The sequence below is a fragment of the Alosa pseudoharengus genome, unplaced genomic scaffold (assembly GCF_046254945.1).
Source record: "Alosa pseudoharengus isolate Yale_2024_CS ecotype anadromous, Long Island Sound unplaced genomic scaffold, YU_APseudo_1.1 YU_APseudo_1.1_scf_15, whole genome shotgun sequence".
NCBI lineage: Eukaryota > Metazoa > Chordata > Actinopteri > Clupeiformes > Clupeidae > Alosa > Alosa pseudoharengus.
Window position 1 is genome coordinate 5461629 of NW_027468620.1, and position 23317 is coordinate 5484945.

At 40.2% G+C, this 23317-nt stretch overlaps 1 pseudogene; it reads left to right on the forward strand.

The window, feature by feature from the left end:
* The window catches only part of LOC143124733 (ATP-binding cassette sub-family C member 2-like), a 54441-nt pseudogene that overhangs the window by 18594 nt on the left and 12530 nt on the right, over nucleotides 1-23317 (forward strand).

Genomic DNA, 23317 nt, shown 5'->3' on the forward strand with positions numbered 1-23317 from the left:
CCTCAATACCAGCGCAACACTCACCTCCATCATCACAGGCTATCGTACCCCCACCATCACTGGATTTTGCACCCCTCCCCCACATGGCGATCACGAACAATGAGGTGACAACGACTTCAGTCAACAGCCATCAGACACACAGATCCCAGATGCACCCCTCCCCCTCCCCTCCCCTTACACCCCTCACCATAACAACAGATCAAGTGACAGTCCAACTTCAGAAATTGCGCAGCAATAAAGCAGTGGGGCCTGACAGACTGTGTCCAAGGCTACTCAAGGCCTGTGCTGCTGAACTGGGGGAGCCACTGAAGCACATCTTCAATTTGAGCCTACGCCTTGGACAAGTTCCAACACTGTGGAAGACATCATGTCTTACCCCTGTCCCTAAGAAGCCACACCCTAGTGAGCTTAATGACTACAGACCTGTCGCTCTTACATCACATGTGATGAAGACAATGGAGCGATTGGTCTTAGGCATGCTCAGACCCCAGGTACGCCACGCACTAGACCCTGTAGGTCCTACTGAGAACTGTAGGGCCTAGGAGGACCACCTTTATTTGTATGTTGGTCTTAAGGGGTCATGTCAACCCATCCTATTACCACTCAACACACACACACACATAAACACATGCACACAATTCAAGAATGTCTCAGAAATATGAACAGGCAAGATAGGGGTGGGGTTGTATAAAATGTATTTTACATGTGAAATCTATGAACTAATCATGTTTTGGTACTTGTTGTCTAACAGATACCAGTGAAAATTGAGTGTGCATAATACAATTCAGTGAGACAGTTAGAATCATAAAAGCCTTTCACCTTTTGTTTTAGCCAGCAGCCAGACCAGCAGCTGAATTATTGAAGCTAAGCAGGCTTAGTTAGTACTTGGATAAGAAACCTCCTTGGGAGAGTAGGTTCCTGCTGGAAGTGGGGGTTGCTTGCTGTCCAGTATGTGGCACTCTTCCCTGTGGTCAAAAGCCACCAAACAAATATCAATCCCAATGTCCTATTGCAGTGACAGGGACACTGTACTGCAGATGTTTTCCTTTGCATGAATGTTAAATTGAGTTCCTGACTCACCATGGTTGTTAAAGATCCCATGGCACTTATCGCAAAGAGTAGATGGTATATACTTTACATTTGATGTTTGCTAACATCGTTAAGTTATGGTGATTCACTAGTCCCTGATGCAAATAATTTTAGTTGTGTTTCAATACTAGTTTTAGCCATGTGGCCTCTCTTGGCTTTAAAACAAAGACACCCTCCCCTCCCCCAATGAAATGCTAATGTACTGGTTCTAAGGGTTATCAGATCCACAAGACAAAGGATGTTACCTTGATATAATGTATCCATGTGTCATGAAATGTAAATATATTCATGTTTGGTATCATTGTAATAGGATTGTAATGTTTTGATTGTGAGAATGTTTGGAACATTCTATAAGTGATATTTCTGATATATATCCTCATGTTCTTCAGATAGGTGTGAAGTAGGTGTGAGTAGGTGTGTCTGATGCCAAGTGGAGAACCAACCAAGTGGGCTTGTTTTGCCTCCAATTCTCCTTTGTTTAACCCATACAAAAGTGACCAATTTGCAATGTTTTGTCAGACTAAGATTAGAACATGGAGAACTGAAGGAGAGAGAGAGAGAGATTGATCCACAGAGGCCATGGCCTGTGCCATGGCCTACAGAGACCATAGACCATTTTCTTACCCTCTCTGCTTGTAACAGAATAAAGCCTGGATCCTGATCTTTCATTGTCCTGATTGAGTCTTAAGAGAAATATGGTAGTAAAAATATACTATCATCCCCTACAGTATTTTGAAGGAAGGAACCAGTTCTGTATGCATTTTTGTAACAGATGGGCTAGGTTATTGGTAAAGTGGTTGAATTGAAAGTGGCTACACATGCGCACACACATACATGCACACACACGACACGCACACAAACACATAAACACACACACACATGCACCCACACATACAAACACACCTACATACACAAACACACACACAAAAAAACTAACTGACATGCAGGCACACACACTCAATAAACAAACACAGAAGCACACATATACACAAAAACAACCAGAACACACTCTGAACACACTCAATTACAAACACAAAAAAGGAACAAAGTAGGAAATGAACACAATTTGACAAACGTGACTTATTTTTGTGGAAAAAATGTGCTGGACTGGGCGGCGGTCATATTTTGTACCGCTCTGCGGTACATCTAGTTAAATAGCCTTCCAACAGGTTGAAGCGGTGCTTTGCTACCAACGTTATTGAGTGGTTGAGTGTCTCGCGCAGACGTGCGCATGCATTGAATGAACGTTCCACCACTTTTTTGTGTGCCTCTATGTTTGATGATACCAAATTAGCAAGTATTTTCTCCTGATTGCAGAAACATTTGTTTCTTTTTCTGTCGGTATGCGGTGCCTTGATCAATTGCGCAGCAAATTATCAGACGAAGGCATAATTTCACTCCGTGGCTCCGCAGACAAGCAGTGTCCACGTTGCGGACCAGTGCCAGTCTGCGGCCCATAATTTGAGAAACGCTAGCTACATATTAAGGCCTGTTTACGGTATGTTTTAGCCGGGGTTTCGCCTGGAAGGCTCTATATAAATATGGCACCCTATTGAACAAAGTTAAACTGAGAGAGCATGCCGTTCACAGACACCAGAATGAACTATCAGGCAGTAATACAGCACGTTCAGTTCACGTTCGTTCGCCCAAATAATATATCGTTCTATCGTTCAATGAACGCGTTCAGGCACAACACTGTGTGTCCTTTGATTGTCATTTGATTACTGCAATTATAGTTGCTTAATGTTGAAAAGACCAGAAGTGGATTAACAGATTGAACAAATGAGGCAGATATAGGGCTCTGTCAAACAACTAAATTAAGAAAATAGTTGTATTATGATGTTCATCAGAGGAGCACCTCACAACTACCGATAGAATAACATAAAGGATAGGCTAGCATATCATATACATTGTATGGTGAGGTAATGACATGGGGCTTATATCTAGGATTATATATAGTTGCCTACTTTCTTTCCACCCAAGTTTGCTTCCTGATACTAGTGGCAGGTTGGCTCCTTGTATCAAACATGGGAAACCTTTTTGTCATCAATAGACCCACCCAAGTATATGTTATATCCCTATAGTTATATTTTATTAAGTATTTCACTATCAATTGAAAATCAAGTACTACTCTGTAACAGAAGGGGCACAAAAGCCCTTTTAATGTCTTGTAGGCCTACTCTTTGACTCATTTTTAAATGTAAATTTCAACTATAATTGAGCCTTTTTCACCATTTTCAACATTTTGGCTGTCCTTTTTAAGAGTGTATGTACCTTATCTGCATGTGTGCACCTGTGTGTCCTATAATCAGATGAACCTTCAGATGTGGAGGTGGACATGGTCCCTGAAGCTCAGGACCCCCAACCAGACATTTTCCCCTGAAGATGTGGTGTCTGTGACCCTGAAGAGGGAAAACAGTCTGCGGCACAGCCAGAGACATGCTCAGCGCAACGGCAGGTTGGTTTCTCTCTCTCTGTCTCACACACACTCACACACACACAACATATGCAAACAAACCCACATTGAGACAGAGATAAACTACAGTACCCTCCAGAATTATTGGCACTAAATAACTAAAAACAGATATAAAAATGTGTTTGTTTGTTTTTTGGTTGATTTATTGTAATCTCACAATGAAAACAATGAGCATGGATTACAGTTTCTTCCAGTAGCAGCAACTGGAATCCATGCATTTCCACGGAATTATTTTTGGAATCTGATCCCTTATCATACCTGTTCATTCTTACTCGTTGCTTGACTTATCGTGACTAAATTCAAGATGGCTGCAAACGCTAAACTTCGAGAAGATACTGTCTGTATAAATCGTCTTGTAAGTAAACTACCAGTGCTTTTTCAAAGTTCTCAATGTCTCGTTTTAAATGTCAGGGCCCTTGGAAGTCTACCAATGAAGTGTGGAGATACATTGAGCCTCGTAAATGGTGTAAAACAGTGATTTATTTGCATGGCTATGCCGATGCCGAGGCACCACCATTGACCGCCTTGTGGGTAGCATCGGCTAACTAGCACCAGATTTTGGAGTGCAGGGGACAAGCCGAGATGGGCTATGAGACATACGTTCACACTCGGTATCATGTTTCAAAACACTTTAGGTCAAAATCACACCGGAATTCTCCTTTAAAGCACGGGTGGACTCACACCTAGTAAGGGGACGTGTTGTTGATGTTTCTTTAATGTGCCTGTGTGGCAAGAAACTAAAAGGTCAATGCTGAATTGTCATTTTACAGTGCCTATAAAACGTATTTACCCCCCCCCCCCCCTTGGATATTTCCCCTTTTAGTGATTTTGGAAATGGAATCTTGATCAATTTAATTTGTAAAATAATGTTAATTAATTAAAAATATAATTGTTGCTAGTAGTATCACAATTAGTGAAATGGAGATTGCCTGAGTGCAGTGAATGTGTATAGTATAGTAATATAAAGATACCAGGCTTGTGCAAAATTCCAGAATTTAATTGAAACTGGCTCTTAAATTCCAATTCAATTCTTGAATTTCACTTGCATTTCAATTGAGGTAGCAAACAGGAAGCAGAATTGCAATTTGAATTGTGCACAACCCTGAAAGATACCTGTGTCTAGAACAGGGGTGTCAAACTCATTTTGGTTCAGGGGCCACATACAGCCCATCTGATCTCAAGTGGGCCGGACCAGTGAAATAATTGCAAAACATCCTTTGACAACTCCAAATCTCCAGCTTAGTTTTTTTCAGTAGGCTATGCTTTACCCTTCAGCCTACATTTGTAGCCTACATAATGACAAGGGATATATTAGATTATTACACATTTATTCAGAGAGGCCAATGAAATTGAAATAAAATGCATTTCACTCTCATAAACAACTGGTTTATTTTTTATAGTTGAGTGGATAGGCCTACATTTTTACATCTGACCACCTGAACCAACTCACCACACTAAACTCAAGTGGGAGCTATGAAGAAAGTTAACATCCTGCCTTAAAAATGTAAATTGGCAAATGTATGAAAAATAAAATGAATTTAACAAACATAAGTTAGCAGTGCATGTCATGAGCAATACGATCAACTGATACGATTAGGTTACATCAGATCAAATAATTTTGTAGGCTAGGTGGCGGTGCTGTGTAATAGGCTATCCACCATAAAGGCCAGATCCTGCACCCATTCCGGGCATTTAAATTGCTACTGGTCTGCCTTTTTTCTCCAAGAACTGTCCAATTTCCTCTCGTAGTTCAAAGAAACGCTTGAGTACGGCACCTCGGCTTAACCACCGTACTACAGCTAAGAAAACAGTCAAACTGACGGTGAGTCAGACCTCGCGACCTGATTAAATTTACAGTTTGCACAACCACACTTTAACATGATCCAAGTTTAGTGTTTTACAACACAACACTTCCTGGTGCAAAATACAATAAAATGCCCAAACATCTTGTCCTCCGTTTGCAGGCTGCACTTTGTCTCTGAATTTTGTCGCAACGCCTGCTTTTCTCCCGACAATGTAGCCAAACTGACAGCACAGGACCAGTCAACTCCGAACTTTTTTGTTTTGTTTTTTGGCTGCGTCTAGCGGCTGAATTAAGCATTTCGGTTTATTTGAAAATTCTCCTCACAGGAATGGGCTAGAGATTTTTTTTTTTTTTTTTGACATCGTCAGAAATGTATTCTCTACAAGTCTGGGCCGGATTAAACCATCTAGCGGGCCGCATCCGGCCCGCGGGCCGTATGTTTGACACCCCTGGTCTAGAAGGTCTAGTCACTGGTCAGTCATTATGCCTGGCTATAATTCCACCATGAAGATAGAACAATCCAAACAACTCCGAGAAAAGGTTATTGAAAAGCATGTGAGGGGATGGATACAAAAGACTTTTCAAGTCACTGAACATCCCCTGGAGTGAGTTCAGTGAAATCCATAAGGAATGTAAGGAATATGGCAAATGTGCAAATTTGCCTAGAGCAGGCCATCACCACAAACTGAGTGACCATTCAAGAAGAGTAGTGATGGGGAAGGACACCAAGACCCTCTCTGTCCCGTCAGCTGCGTTGATTACGGCCATTCCGGTCCTGCTCCACTTCACCAGAGTACTAATCACCTGTCATCTGTTAACTAATTAAAGGGACACCAGGCAACGTTTTCGTGTTAATTAATCATCTTCGGTATATGGTTAAATGACTCATTACGGGGCGAATGAAGGCTCTCTCGCCCGCCCCTACTGCCTGTAGGAAGAATATCCCACTTGTAAGTTCGGTGTATCCTACCCGCCGACCGAAGCAGGATGAGTTTATAGCACAGAGGCAGGCTAACGAAACGCTAGAGATTGTTGCAAACGTGTGTATAATGGCAGAGCCGGCGGAGAAGCAGCGAAAACCCTTGACGGAAGACGCAAAGAAAAGGAAAAGAGCTTCAGACCGAGCGAGGGGGAGTTTCGTAGAGAAAAAGCATCAGGCTTGCCTGGTGTCCCTTTAACCGCAGGCTTTATAAAAACTCTGTTTTACTTGCCACAGCGTGAGGTATTGTTTGTTCTGAACGTACTGAGCCTTGTTAGAAAACGTATTGATAAACCACATTGAAAGATTATTGACCTTGTTCTGTGCCCAGACTACGATTCTTGGATTTGTGATTTTGGATTGTTTGCCTCTGTACTACTACTCTGTCCTACTGTGCTTTGACTTGGATTTCATACCTAGATTTTGCTACTGGACTTGCCCTCTGATTTTGTCAAAGTAAAGAAACTGTTCTCCGCATCTGAGTCTAACTTGCCTACAACACCAGGTACTCAATATATGGTAATGTATATAGTTTTTGCCCAGCTCAGAACAACAGACTGTATGTTCCTCCAATATAGAGTTCCAAGGTTGATAAGAAATGGCAACAAAAGGGAGTGCCTGCTACCAGCATTAAATAAAGGGCCTACCACAGAAATAAACTGTGTTGCTGATGATTGTCACTGTCATCAAAAACAGCCTGTGACAACGTGAGACTGCCAACAGCTCCTGCTATGATGATCAACAGTGCAGGATGAAGGAGAGCAATTTTCTGAGTGAATGCTCGCCTAAGATCAGTTTACAGTGTACTGCCCTCTGAAATGATCATGGAAGGAGAGAATGGAGTACCTGTATGTTGTTAAAGGTTGTGTAAATTTCATTAAGCGTCCTTGAAGTCATGGAAAGCTTTTGAAATGTCAGGGAAAATGGAACCTTTTAGATCACAAATCATATTAAGACGTTGAGTCTTGAAGGGAAGCATCTATATTTTTCTTGGGCAATGTTTTTGGGTCCAAATTTTAAAAATGGGTCCAAATTGGGTCCCAGGTTAAAAAACCCTGAAGTTTCCCTTTAAGGTTCCTTCCTTCCAGAGGCAAATTGTAAAGAAAGCAGCTGGAGTCAAATTCACATTTCAATGTTATGCACTCTGTATAGGTTAGGGGGTCAGTGGATTTAGAGGACTAGCTTCAGCTAGTTAGCATCCCAGTTGGCCACCACCATCTTTAAAAAGGCCATTTGACATTCACCTTATTCAGGTGGCGGCCATTGTGTAAACCAAAATGAGGCTACAAGGTACACTGACTGACTATATCATTAATGCATTTTCACCACTGGCGAATGCATAGAACACAACAATCCTAAATGGTTTGTGTACCTCGTAGCCTCGTTTTGGTTTACAATGGCCGCCGCCTGAATAAGCCGAATTAGGTGCCACATTACTGATGGATACAAAAGTATGTTGTCTGTGTGGATTGGTGGATAAACTGACGATTTGTGACCATCTATAATGTGGCACCTAATTAGCTTATTTGTGAAAATGTGACCAGACGTAAGCACATGTTAGATGTCATTTTTAAAGATGGCAGTAGCCCCCTGAGTATATTTTTGGTTGAATTAGCTAGCCTAGCATTGGCCATTGAAGGGAATAGGGTGGTACTTCCTCACATTCTCCAGTTCCATAGAATAGTTCCATGGTATAGTTTGTTTTGGTGTTCGTTTTGGTGTAATTTAATGCTATGCTATGCTAATGTGCATGTGTTTCAGCATCCGGCTGAGGAAAAACAGCTCTGTTCGGGCTAAAAATACCTCGGATGAGACCAAAAAAGGCCAGAGATTGATTGAGAAAGAAACTATGGAAACTGGAACTGTATGTTGTTATCCCCTACTTTGTGATGTGTCTTAAAAAAAAAAGAAATATGATTGAAGTGCATGGCATAGAAAAACTGGAATAAATGTAAAATATGAAAACAAACTCCTTACATAATTACTTTTTTTTCATAATTACTTTTTATTTATGGTCTCTCTGGATCTGTTCTGGGTTTTTCTCTGCAACTAACCAAGTGAACTATCTGCTCTGGTTTCTCTAATCTCCAAACAGGTGAAATTTTCAGTCTACCTGCAGTACTTGCGGGCCATGGGCTGGTGCTTCTCCTTCTTGGTCTTCCTGATGTACTTCATCCAGAACATCGCTTTCATCGGCTCCAACCTGTGGCTGAGTTCATGGACCAATGACGCAGTGACGTACTTCAACCAGACGTACCCTGCCAGTGTGAGAGACATGAGAGTGGGGGTCTTCGGTGCTCTTCGCATAGCACAGGGTACAGTACACTTTAGGGTGCAAGAGAGCGTTAATTATAAACAAAGTACTGTATACTGCTGTATGCCAAAGAGCCAGTCATTTTAGACTACTATGCAGCTATACAACTCTTTATCAGCTTTCTTGATCAATTCATATTTACTCTGTATTATCCTGCCGTATCTGAATTCCTCTTTATCACCTTTTCATCTACCAAGATGATTTGCCCCAAACAGCCCTCTGACCTCTGCAGCTTTGCTGTGATTTTCCACTAGGGATATTCATCTTCCTGGGCACTCTCCTGCTGGCAGACAGATCAGTGTCGGCGTCTCGGATCCTACACACGCGCCTGCTGGTCAACGTGTTGCATGTGCCCATGGTTTTCTTCAACACCACACCGTCTGGCAGAGTGGTCAACTGGGTTACCAAGGTAGAAGAAAAGAGAGAGAGAGAGAAAGAGATGTGTTTGGGGACACTTCCCCTGGGGATTCTAAGGTGTGACGGTATCTGGACCCCTGAAATCCTGATGGACCCTGCGTGCACGACAGCACTAAGCTGACTGTGATGTGCAAAGTAATGATTATAGTGTCAAGTGCAAGATAAAAGAGACTTTTTAAACAGGGCACTTGCAGGTTTTTATGCATAACAAAAAGGTAATTAACTTTAATTACAATACTGCACTAATGATAGTGATGAGGGGGGTGTTAATTAACATAACACTATAATCATTATTTTTAGACTAATTATTACTCAAAATTATTATAATTAAAAATAAAATATTTCCATCATCAGTCTTACCCCCATCATGAGGCAGCCTGAGTATGATCATTCAGAGTGTCTACAGATTGCTAGTTTTCTGATCCCTAGTCACATCACCACCCAGCACAGGGTGTTAGACATGTTGTCTACTCCCTGTAACGTCTGGTTCCCTTCCCGTCAGGATATGGCACCCTTTTTGTGATCTGTCTGGCCACCCCAATTGTTCAAGCAGTCATCGTGCCTCTGTCTGTCGTCTATTACTTTGAGCAGGTGAAGTGAGGACCCCACTCAGCCCCATCTCTACGCTGTAATTAAAAAAGGGCAATATAGCAATATAGCCTCTCTGAGCCTTATTAAGAGATTTCCTTTTGTTCACAATTTGAATGACTTTAAAAATGTACACCCACACACAGGGCTTGCTAGGTGGTTGTTTTCTTGTCATGAGGCCTGGGGGTTAATGCGAATAGAAATTGTATGGCTTATGCAAGACTGTCTGTGTGCAAGTGAATAACACCAAAATTGGAGACTGAAAGTCTCCATTGTTGTATATTCCACAGAGGTTTTATGTGGCAACGTCTAGGCAGCTCAGGCGTCTGGACTCTGTTTCCCGCTCACCCATCTACTCCCACTTTGGGCAGACTGTGGCCGGCCTGTCCGTCATCAGGGCTTACGGCCACCAGGAGCGATTCTTGAAACACAACGAGAAAACCATGGACGAGAACCTCAAGAGCGTCTATCCATGGATAGTCTCCAACAGGTTGGAAAATGCAGTTTCTTTTGACTTATACTGACATTCTTGAGATGTGTGTCTGATGATTTGCCCGTTTGTAGATTAACTGTTGGTGGTGTGCACTTTCTGTTGAAACGCTCTGCAGGTGGCTCGAAATTTGACTAATTTTCTGGGAAATTTGGTGGTGTTTTTCGCTGCATTGTTTGCAGGGCTGGCACGAGAGTCACTGAGCAGTGGACTGATTGGACTGTCCATCTCCTATGCTTTAAATGTATGTTATTTCCTCTAATTGCTCCCTTAGATAACCATGCACTACAGTTCTTTTATTGTCTGATATAGTCCTACAATTGTTATTTAATGATTTCCTGTACCTATTCCCTTGCATATTCATAGGTGACTCAGACTCTAAATGTATTGGTGAGAATGACCTCTCAGCTTGAAACCAATATTGTTGCAGTGGAGAGAGTGAGCGAATACACCAATATCGAAAATGAGGTATACCACATCTTGAAGCAGAACAAAAGAAACTAGAAATGCAATTCCAAGGAATTACCAGTGCATGAAAATGCTAAAGTTGTGATGTAAAATATCATGTATAGTTAAAACAGATAATACAGAGATGGTTACTACGGTGATGCTAGGATAGACATGGTGGTTGCATAGCTTAATAAAAGTTAATAGTTTAAAAGTAGACTGTTTAAAAGCTGAATGTAGATAGTTTAAAAGTTGTTGATAAACAGTAGATAGTTTAAAAGTTGTTGATAGACAGCTAGTTTAAAGGTCACATTCACTGAGAAACCATTTAATACTTGTTACTTTCGAAATACTATAGCTCACTCCAAGTTGCCTATGTATGCTGCACGTGAAAATGAGCTTCTACCCCCATTGCCCGCATTAGCCAATGAAAGAAAATACACGGAAAAACAAGCGAATCAGAAAGAGCCCTTCCCAATGACGCCGAAGGGAAACTGACCTAGCGTTCATGGGCTTCGTAAAAACCTTTCTCCGAGTGAAAAAATCATCATTCCGCGTCATTCACGTCACGTAATGTGTGAGTCAGAGATCGGAAACTGGGGCTAGATTTTGCTAACAGAGTTGCCCAGTTAGGGGCTCGTCATCACTTTTGTCGTCACGTTGTAGTTCGTTTGTAGTCCATGTGGCCTTTCATGTCCAACAGTTTTAATGTGAACTTGGGAATTTGCCCTTTTTATCACTTGAAAAGCTGCATATCTTTCTTTCACGAGCATCTTACACTATATTTTAAGCAAATACAGTTGTTTGTTTAGGATTAGTGAGTGTATGTTTTAACCTTTGTTGTGGCATCCGTGTTTGTCACACATTCGATGGCAAAGCACTTAAACACTTGCTGTCGGAAAAACAAAGTAGCCATGGGGGCGGTCCTTGTCATTCCGAGGTGCTCTGAATGCACCCTTACTATTCATGGCCTCGCCCACCTTGGCTTGTGACCGCCTACAGGAAGACTGGAAGAATTTGCGGCTAGGGGATTGTCTCTCTGAGCTAACAGCAAGTTGCCAACATGGCGGAAAAAAAAATCGTGCCTGTTTTATTTCTGGCAATAACACATCAAATGTTGCATGTCTTGCCTTAGAAACATGAGTTGAGGAAGAAATGGTTCGGATTTATCGTTGGAACACCCACCAACATTAGTTCTGTGTTCCAATCATTTATACCACACTCACTGCCTTAGAAAGTGGTTTTGCATCGATGTTCTGAAAACCTGGTTCTGTACCGTCATGACGATCGACCACCAGCTCACAGGCTGTAAGTACAAACAAACTTTTCCACCTAACGTCTGTTACAAAATAGCATGTTCATATTCTTCACGTTAGCATGCATGAAAAGGGTACAAGCTAGGCTTAGGCTAGCCTATATTACAGGAAGCTACACCAGGCACGTAACTGAAGTGTTCTGTTCGCGACGTGTAAAATCAGAGAATGCCTAATAGGAAGGGCTCTGGTAAAATCCATTAGAGGAATGGTCTATTTTCCCGAACGTAGCCTACAGGCCACTAACACGCCAGGTGTAGCTACTTCCATTGATTAGGGAAGCTAATTGTTGCAGTACATAACGCGAACGGAATGCTTCAGTTACGGCTCCCACACACAGCTGCGTTCCGTCAACGCATGCCAGTGGGTGTTCCCGACGGTAGCTATGCAAATGACTTGAAGTAAAACCTTAATGTGATTGGTTGGTGCCGTCCGTAGATTGGCTTGATTGGCCGGTGCCGTCTGTCGGTGCAGCAACAGCTGAACTCCTCAACGCGAGCGGCGGGAGAAACGCGACGCGACGGACCCACAATTCAGTTCGGCAACGGATCACGTGAGCCCATGTAAAGTGAATGGGATGCGTCTCCAGCAACGCGAAGCACGCAGCTGTGTGTGGGAGCCGTTACGTGCCTGGTGTAGCTACACTCATAAGAAACTGACCACACTACCCAGAGATTTACACTGTAGCTTGTTGAACCTATAATCTTCTAACCTAAGCGTTAAAACACAAATAATAATATTAGCAACAATATGTTATGCTCAACTAAGTACTCTAGTCTAAACAGGGAAAATCAAAAACACAATACCCCTGCACTATTAGGCTAAGTTGCTATCACTAGAGCTCAGGTATTTACACTTCAGTCTAATTTATGTCTTCTTGCCATTATTACATTGACATACAATGATGTTTTGTTTGATTACTTGCTGTTTACTTAGTGTTTTGTATGTCTTCCAGAGCACATCCTCATGTCAGGCTACACAGCTTTCTAGCCTACATTAGGTCATCACGTTAGATTAGAAGCAAAGGTTTTATTTGTGATCTAACTTTTATTGTTGTGCTAGTTAGTTTCTAGAAGTCTTTTTCTAGTAGGCTAATACATGTTCTTATGTGCTCGTCAATGTTTTGGAAAGTCAATTCATGGGTTTCTTCAGGTCACTTTCCACAGGTGTATAAAATCAAGCACCTCGATTATGAATGCAGACTGCATGGTGCTTGATTAATACACCTGTGTAAATGGACCTGATGAAACCCATGAACAGATAGAATTGATATTACCGAATGTCTTCTTGTGGGTGTGCTACTTAGTACATCATACACCTTACCACAGTCACTAAAATATTTTTGTTTTCATTGTGCCAGTACAGTTTTGTGAGATAGTGAATGTCCTGTGTACTATTAGTATCTTGTAACTTGACAGTAATACACATTTATTTACTTCAGGTACCCAAACAGAATACTTCATGAAAAGTATGAGTATTGATACAAGCACTTCGGATACACCATGGGCATGGGGGCCTGCTACCTCTACTGCCATCAAGCCTGTTCATCCAAGGCCAGCTAGAAGACCGCGGGTTGATCAAGAGGAGGAGGAGGATGAAAGCGACATCTCCACCTATGGTCCAGCACAATCAAAGACCAATGTAATAAAATCATCACAGCCAACGAATGTGTTTTGTGTGTTGTCCCTTCGGATCCCCAGGACAATACAAGCCGAAACAACAACTCAGACCTTTTTCCCAAAATAATCCCAGCACCATCTTACAAAGGATCTGTAGGCCAGATGTCTGCATCGTCTGGCAAAAAGAGGACATTGTTAATTCTGTGCATAGTTTGGATGTTCTTGTTTTGTGTTTGCATTATTTTAATAGACTGCAATATTACTATTCGTCAGTGTTTCATGGACCACCTAGCAAAAAACAAAAAAACAGTAGACCTACTTCAACAGTATATTACACAATAGGCCTTCTTACTGAACCACCTTGCTTATTGTCTTTGCACCTTGCTTATGGTGTCAGAGGATTCATATGATTTAAACTGGCATAGGTTACATCAGTGTTGCAGAACTGATTTACATACAAGTTGGTTCAATATTGCAAACAACTCATCTATTATATTTTACCACATCTACTTGTGGAACACTTGAGATAGCTTGCGGACCACACTTTGAGTACCACTGCTGTATGTAAATATAATAAAGTTGTTTAGAGAAAATTGACCTGTTTTGTATATTTGTTTTAGGAGTTTCATCAGTTTTTGTCCCTTTTAAGCTAAAGGTTTATCTTACCTTTCATAGCCATAGTCGTCATAGTCGAATGTTTAGTGCATTTTGAAGGGAGTACATTATGCTAAGGCAGACTGGTTCTAATCCTGGGTACAGGGTCATACAGACAACAGGGGTACTGGTGTTGCCCATTTTTCTAACCACATGAGCAATCCCCTTACGAAAAAGTAGTATAGGAATCTTATAGTATTTGGGACAAAATATTATAGTAATCTTAAAGGAATAATTGGGACATACTGTAGAAGTACTACTAATAACTCTATAATATCCTGTAACCGCTATAGTTTTTCTATAGTAGTCTTATAGTACCTATAGTATGTCCAAATACTATAGTATTCCTATAAGATTACTGTAATATATAGTCCCAAAATACTATAAGATTCCTATAGTAGGCTACTTTTTCTGTCATACGTGACAGAAAACAACTTGAGTAGGCTAACCTCTGCCAATGTCAGGCTATCAAAGCCATAGTTCTCATTACCGGAGAAGTCTTGCAGCACACATTCTCTGCTTCTGTAGGCATTCTGGTACAATTCCAGCAAAATATAGCTAGGTAGGTGTGTTTGCATTTAGATCTATATATATATTGGGCTATGACCAAGTGGTCTTTCAATGATAGTATCATGGAATTCAAACCATAACTATCTAGCTATTCCGATAGCATTAGCAGGCTAGGTCAGTGGCTGAACTGCATAGGGTGCTTACCTGTGTTGTGAAGTAAAATATCTACTAGGAAGATTGCAAAGACTTTTGACTGTGTAAAGAAATAGGTCTTTATTTTAAAACTTTTCCAACTGTTTATTACTTGAAAGCAAGATGCCGATTGTCACAAACGTTTACCTCTTTTAGGAGAAATTTTAAGCTGACAGGCAATTGTTACCATTCTATTAAACCAATGTTCACCGACAAACGATCAGGAAGCGGTTCTTCTTCCTACTCGAATACTAGGATCCAACACATGAAGTTGTATCTCCGAAGACATTTTGTGCAACAGTTTTGACTCGAGTTTTAGCCAGGTTTTAGCACTAAAGTTGAATATGGAGCATAGCACAGGCAGAATCGGATGAGGACGCACTGGAGGAAGCGTCACAGTACTGTTAGCCAATCAGAGGTGAATTCATTAGCATGTCATTAATATTCATGACTAGAGGCGAAATCCAGTCGTTCCTCCCCGCCCACCTTCCCCACCAAACTAGAACAGCATGAAACAGACGCAGGACAGCATTTTTTTCACCAAAACCGGCTCACAGGGCATTCATCAATACTACAGACCACTGCAAAATTAATGAAAAAACGATGAGATGAGACCTTTAATAGATAGTTTAAGGCATTGGTTCCCAAAGACTGGGTCGCGACCCACAGGTGGGTCGTAGGAGATTTTATTTGGGTCGCCAGCATAGCCTAGTGACAATTTATGTTGTTTAATACCCCTAGCTTATACCTTATATAGATTAGGAAAGCTAACAGCTTTCTATTAGGATCTAGTTTGTTAACTACCACAGTCACGAGTTGGGTCGCGATAGTCTGTCATTTTTAAAAAGTGGGTCCCCAGAAAAAAAGTTTGGGAAACACTGGTTTAAGGCACCGTTCGTTATTTATAAACGGGGTCACCGGAGGGATTTTGAGTGCTTATAACAAAAGTTGCATGACCCTCCCATGCCTGCAAGAAAATTTTCAACGACCCTCCATCAGTCTTTTCAAAAAAGACATGACCCTCCCCGGCTAATTGTCAATACCTTCCACCCGCTACAAAACGCAATGAAAACGCAAGCTATCGTTCTTAATTCACCCTCTGCTTTCTGATCTTACACATCACACTTCACCAAGATGGTGGCCATTTCAGTAGATTTACTCACTAACATTGTTGTGGAAACACAATAAGCATGGAAACTAAATGCACACTTCCTGCAACTGCATTAGCCTACTTGAAATAAGTTACTCCTCTAGTAAGTATTCACATGAATTAAAACAATAAAACATTGAGACCATTCAACAAAGCACACTGGGTAATAACAAATTCAACACATTAACTTGTTGCTATGGACTCGTCTCTAGGCTTCCTCAGTCATTGTAAAGCTGCCGAAGCTAAACATTATCCAAAACTCATTTTGTCAGACGAGCGTCAATTTGGGAGCTTGCTACACTCCTTCCTTCTCAAATGACTTGAAAAGGCCGTTTGCACAATTTCACAAATAATCACAGGGACCGAAAAATACCTAACATGCCAACTTTTTCCGGGTTTAGGCCTATCATTTTAACTTTTCCCCACTCTGGCCGTTTTAATATTTTCCCGTAGAATATCCCATATTACTGTAATACTCTCATAATTAGTCCTGCATTCTGGCCTGTCTCTGTGTTGTCCTGTTGTTACCCTTTGCCCTTCCAGTGAAACAGATGTATTCAAATCATCGTTTTGCTTGCTTGAATGCGAACTCAGAGTGATGTTAACCTAGGCCTATTTAAGTTAAAGGAACACGCCACCCAATGTCAGTAGTAATATATGTTCTTACCTTAACTTTCACGAGTTGAGTCATACCTCTCCCATGTCCATACGTGCACTCAAACGCTCTGGTGCGCGGCTGGACTGTGTTAGCATGTTGCTATGCTAGCGGGCTTTGACGGCAACTAAGCGTAGAAGTAATCAAAAACATCCACGTTTTACCGACTTAAATACAGTTGCACGAGTAGTTGATAGAAATGCTACGGCCACGCAACGTGAAACGTGGCGATTTTCCAAGCGAATAAACCGGAGAACTACAATGTGTGGCGCAATAGCACTTGGGAGTACTTCGACCTAGCGTAGTAGTATTGTTAACACCTAATTGTAGATCCTATCCACCACAGAGTTTAGAATCCATGCTGGATCGACCCTCAGCCTCTCCCTCCCCTCTGAGCGAGAGAGAGGCACACACACTAGAGATGCGCTGATGGGCTATTATTTCAACCATAACTGCATAGCAAAACTTATCATCCATCAGCCATCCATCAACACCAAAGTTTTTTGACCAATCTTCGAAACGGCACCCGCACCATCCGCTGGTTGTTTTAATGTAGGCTATATGGGTAATGCAGCGCTGCTGACGTGAGGCTAGAAAGCCCTTGCCTGTTCTAGGAAGACTGATCCAATGCAGCAAATATATTAAAAGGCTAAAGTCGTACATTGGCTATGTTGTATCCCCAGAATATCAGCAGCAAACTCAGTCTCTGTCTCGCAAAACAGTCTCCAAATAAAACGCACATTGGCCTGTTGCTTATACTGCCAGCTTGTGACAATATATCGTCCAAAATGCTTGATTGCATTGCATTCTCCACATTTTTAGCTAAATTTTCATGTACCACATCAGCATTTTTGTTCAGTGAATCTTTTGTAAATTGCTTTAAAATGAATTGCGCTGTCTGTCTGAAAAAGACGCGCTCGTGCAGTCAAAATGAATGGGAGTCTTCAGAACAGGCTTTCAGTCACCCTGACATAACAGTGTGTAAAGTAGCCTATAATGTGAATGACTTGTTATTTTATCAAGGATTTCTTTCTTTTTGCAAAAAATAAAGTACAATAGGCATTAATTAGTAGGCCAGGAGCATGTTGAAATTATGTGGCAAATTGCGTTTTTTATTACAATGATAAAATTGTAAAAGGACGTGACCGAAGCTGAGGCAAGCCAGGCTATAGGCCCGACGGTAATTGTAAAGCAATTTACAAAAGATTCACTGAACAAAAATGCTGATGTGGTACATGAAAATGTAGCTAAAAATGTGGAGAATGCAATGCAATCAAGCATTTTGGACGATATATTTGGGTGATTCTCCAACTATGGTACTTTTTGGACCTGAACATTTTCAGAAAATGAAACATTTTTAATTAAAATATTACTGGCATAATTTGTTTCCCCAGTATGCCTAGATACCTGCCCTGAAGTTGGCTGTGCTGATTTTTATGGAATAATATGTATTTTTTGACATTTTTCCAGACAATGGCAAAAGCAATGGTCATTTCCACAACCGAACAAAAACAAGCCAACCTGTCTACCTATCACTACCATGGAGACAGATGTGGAAAAGACGGTCGTGGAAATGACATTTTCCCACTTTCCCTCTAATATCTCATGTTTGACTAGCCTGTTAGTGTTAGTTTTAGAGTTAGCATTAAATAATCTCAAATTACACCTAATGAAATGGTAAAAATCCAGAATTTTTCCCATCGGAATGAATTATGAGCGGTTCAGAAATGACGTACAATAAACATACTCGCGGTATTTCTCATATTTACCTTGATATATCTCCTATGTATTAACCTCTGCTGGGATCATTCTTTCATTCAGCCATGTGGATCCCTCTGGAGTGTCAGTTGCTATGGTTAATGAGTATACAAATCTAGAATACTGAGCCTGGGATTGCATTTTATGCAGAGGTGTGGAAATGACGGTGAACCCAAGGGACAAGTGTTTAACATGTTTAAAATATGCCAAATCGAAAAGAAATATAAAAACAAATAGTAGATTTTAATGAATTGGGTTATAATGCATACTTTCTGTTTGAATTTAAAATTATATCAGTATTAGATTTTAAGTGAGATAAGGTCGAAGACCCAAAGTCTGGCCTAGGGACAGAGGCAAAATAGTAAAAAACGCATATAAAATGTCTTATATTTTATAAAAAACAACATAATTGAACAATGATTTTTTATATATAGGTTCCCCTAAATATGTAGTAAGTGTGAAAAAAATAAAAAAGTAGAAATGTTTTTTATTTTTTTAAATATATGTCAAGGACAGAAAAAGTACCATAGTTGGAGAATCACCCATTTTCACAAGCTGGGAGAAAAGGCAACAGGCCGATGTGCCTGTTTGGAGACTGTTTTGCGAGACAGAAACTGAGTTTGCTGCTGATATTCTGGGGATAGGCTACAACATAGCCAATGTACGACTTTAGCCTTTTAATATATTTGCTGCATTGGATCAGTCTTCCTAGAACAGGCAAGGGCTTTCTAGCCTCACGTCAGCAGCGCTGCATCACCCATATAGCCTACATTAAAACAACCAGCGGATGGTGGGCGGGTGCCGTTTCGAAAATTGGTCAAAAAATTTTGGTGTTGATGGATGGCTGCTGGATGATAAGTTTTGCTATGCAGTTATGGTAGAAATAATAGCCCATCAGCGCATCTCTAGTGTGTGTGCCTCTCTCTCGCTCAGAGGGGAGGGAGAGGCTGAGTCCAGCATGGATTCTAAACTCTGCGGTGGATAGGATCTACAATTAGGTGTTAACAATACTACTACGCTAGGTTGAAGTGCTCCTAAGTGCTATTGCGCCACACATTGTAGTTCTCCGGTTTATTCGCTTGGAAAATCGCCACGTTTCACGTTGCGTGGCCGTAGCATTTCTATCAACTACTCGTGCAACTGTATTTAAGTCGGTAAAACGTGGATGTTTTTGATTACTTCTACGCTTAGTTGCCGTCAAAGCCCGCTAGCATAGCAACATGCTAACACAGTCCAGCCGCGCACCAGAGCGTTTGAGTGCACGTATGGACACGGGAGAGGTATGACTCAACTCGTGAAAGTTAAGGTAAGAACATATATTACTACTGACATTGGGTGGCGTGTTCCTTTAACGACGTGGTTGTTGTGAGAGCACGATTTGTTGGCGCTTGCAGTGTTCGGCCGTATAGGCTATGTCTACGTGCGCACCTGCCAGGCTAAGAGCCAAAGAAATACCCCTGTATATTCACTCCAAGTTGACCTTCCATAACTTACCAACTCTACATTGTAGGCCATAAACTGGCTATTTATATGACCAATGTATTTGTTCAACTTTATGAAGCAGAATTACGCACTGCTACTTGGAACGTAACACATTTTTGTTGGCAGGAGAGAGAATGACAGCGATTAACAAATTGCACTTGTTGCTGGTTACCAATAAATAGGGCCTACTATATATTTTTTTGCAAACAACAAAAACAGAAAGGATGGAGACAGCAAAGCTAGAGATGGGCAGGAACAAGGCTAATTGGTAGAAATGCTTGTCAAAACGTTAGGAGCTGGATGTGTGGATGAATGAAGCACAAGTATGCTTTATAAGCATGCACACTGTTTAAAGTGAGGCTACATGGTAAACTACAAGTAAACCAAAGTTAAATTTAGCTTTTTTAGGGCTGGATAAAGTTGACCAAATGGATATAGGCTGTTAGGCGTGAATAAAGTAGGCTACTTTGTTGCTCCAACCCTTCCAACGTTAATGGGGACGGATGTTGACATTTTCCGTACTTTGCGTGAGAAACCCGGGAAATCTCCCTTCTTTTCATTGTTCAATGTTGACAGAGCTATGGAACGAAAGAGACCGTTATATGGCGACAGAAATCAACAATCAAACAAGCCACTTTGATTTTTTGCTGTTTTCATTAATACAAAAGATGGGTGACCCCCCCCTCCTAGACAAAAAAAAGTTAGGTGACCCTCCCCTCAACAAAGAATAAAAAGACATGACCCTCCCTTATTTTCCTCCGGTGACCCCGTTTATAAATAACGAACGGTCCCTAATGATAGTTTAAAAGTAGACCATTTAAAAGTTGAAGGTAAATAGTTTAAAAGTTGTTGACAGACTGGAAGTTGAATGAATGTTGATATTCAAATAGTTTAATGGATGTGTATAGGTAGATATTTGACGATAACTGAAAGTTGGAATGGCTCTAATGTTTGCTAGCAGTTATGCTAAGATTTTTAACTATGCTAACCATGCTACTTAGCTAATGTTTTATAGCAGTGCTAACCTGCTAACCATGTTACTTAGCTAATGTTTTCTAGCAGTTTAATGAATGTTGATATTTAAATAGTTTAATGGCTGTGTATAGGTAGATATTTGACGATAACTGTTGGAAGTTGGAATGGCTCTAATGTTTACTAAGATTATGCTAAGATTTTTAATTTCGTTAACCATGCTACTTAGCTAATGTTTTATAGCAGTGCTAGCAATGCTAACATGCTAATCATGCTACTTAGCTAACTTAACTAACATTTTCTAGCAGTTTTGCTAAACATGTTAACTATGTTAGCAATGCTAACATGCTAACTATGTTAACCATGTGACTTAGCTAACCTAGCTAATCAGTTTTAGCAGTTTTGCTTAAAATGCTAACTAGCATGCTAACATGCTAGCATGCTAACTATGTTAACCATGTGACTTAGCTAACTTAGCTAATAATTTTTAGCAGTTATGCTAACTAGCATGCTAACATGCTAGCATGCTAACTATGTTAACCATGTTACTTAGCAAACCTAGCTAATCAGTTTTAGCAGTTTTGCTTAAAATGCTAACTAGCATGCTAACATGCTAGCATGCTAACTATGTTAACCATGTGACAGCTAACCTAGCTAATCATTTTTAACAGTTTTGTTAAAAATGCTAACATGCTAACTTTGCTAACCATGCTAACTAACTACAGTGGGTAGGATGACAAGTGTTCACATAGTTGATGACAAGTTAAAAGTTGTTGATAGACAGCTAGTGAATGTATATAGTTTAAAAGTTGAATGTAGATAGTTTAAAAGTTGTTGATAGACAGCTAGTTTAATAGATAGATAGTTTAATGATAGTTTAAAAGTAGACCGTTTAAAAATTGAATGTAAAAAGTTCAGTAGATTAATGGGTTACATTGTTTAACAGTGGATTATTGTAGTGAGGACTTTTATTTTGAAACAGTTTTGGGCAGAGGAAACAGTTGAATAGGATGTGTAGTCTTAATTGACCCAGATTGTATGCTTAAAGCCTGAGGCTGCAGGTGGCCTGAACACCTGGCATAGGATTCTCATTGCTTAATGGCCGTATTATGATGTCATAATCGGCAATGTATGGGGATTTTTAAAAAGTTTTTCTTTAATAGTTTAAAAAGTATAAAAGTTTCAAAGTTGAAAAGACATAGCAACCCGATCTGTTTGAAGACCTACGTTACAAAGTTTGAATGAAGTTTCTAAGTTAAACTGTTCAAGAGAAATTGTGTATAGAAAAAGTGGTAAGCGGAATAATAATAACTAGAAATGCAATTCCAAGGAATTACCAGTGCATGAAAATGCTAAAGTTGTGATGTAAAATATCATGTATAGTTAAAACAGATAATATAGAGATGGTTACTACGGTGATGCTAGGATAGACATGGTGGTTGCATAGCTTAATAAAAGTTGATAGTTTAAAAGTAGACTGTTTAAAAGCTGAATGTAGATAGTTTAAAAGTTGTTGATAGACAGTAGATAGTTTAAAAGTTGTTGATAGACAGCTAGTTTAATAGATAGTGTAATGATAGTTTAAAAGTAGACCGTTTAAAAGTTGAAGGTAAATAGTTTAAAAGTTGTTGACAGACTGGAAGTTGAATGAATGTTGATATTCAAATAGTTTAATGGCTGTGTATAGGTAGATATTTGACGATAACTGAAAGTTGGAACGGCTCTAATGTTTGCTAGCGGTTATGCTAAGATTTTTAACTATGCTAACCATGCTACTTAGCTAATGTTTTATAGCAGTGCTAGCAATGCTAACCTGCTAACCATGCTACTTAGCTAACGTTTTCTAGCAGTTTAATGAATGTTGATATTCAAATAGTTTAATGGCTGTGTATAGGTAGATATTTGACGATAACTGAAAGTTGGAACGACTCTAATGTTTGCTAGCAGTTATGCTAAGATTTGTAATTCTATTAACCATGCTACTTAGCTAATGTTTTATAGCAGTGCTAGCAATGCTAACATGTTAACCATGTTACTTAGCTAACTTAACTAACATTTTCTAGCAGTTTTGCTAAACATGCTAAATATGTTAGCAATGTTAGCATGCTAACTATGTTAACCATGTTACTTAGCTAACTTAGCTACTCATTTTTAGTAGTAATGCTAACTATGCTAACTAGCATGCTAACTATGTTAACCATATTACTTAGCTAACCTAAAACATTTTAACTAGCATGGTAAAATGCTAACTATGTTAACCATGCTACTTAGCTAACCTAGCTAATATTTTTAGTAGTTTTGCTAAAAATGCTAACTAGCATGTTAACATGCTAGCATGTTAACTATGCTAACCATGTTACTTAGCTAACTTAGCTAATCATTTTTAGCAGTTTTGTTAAAAATGTTAA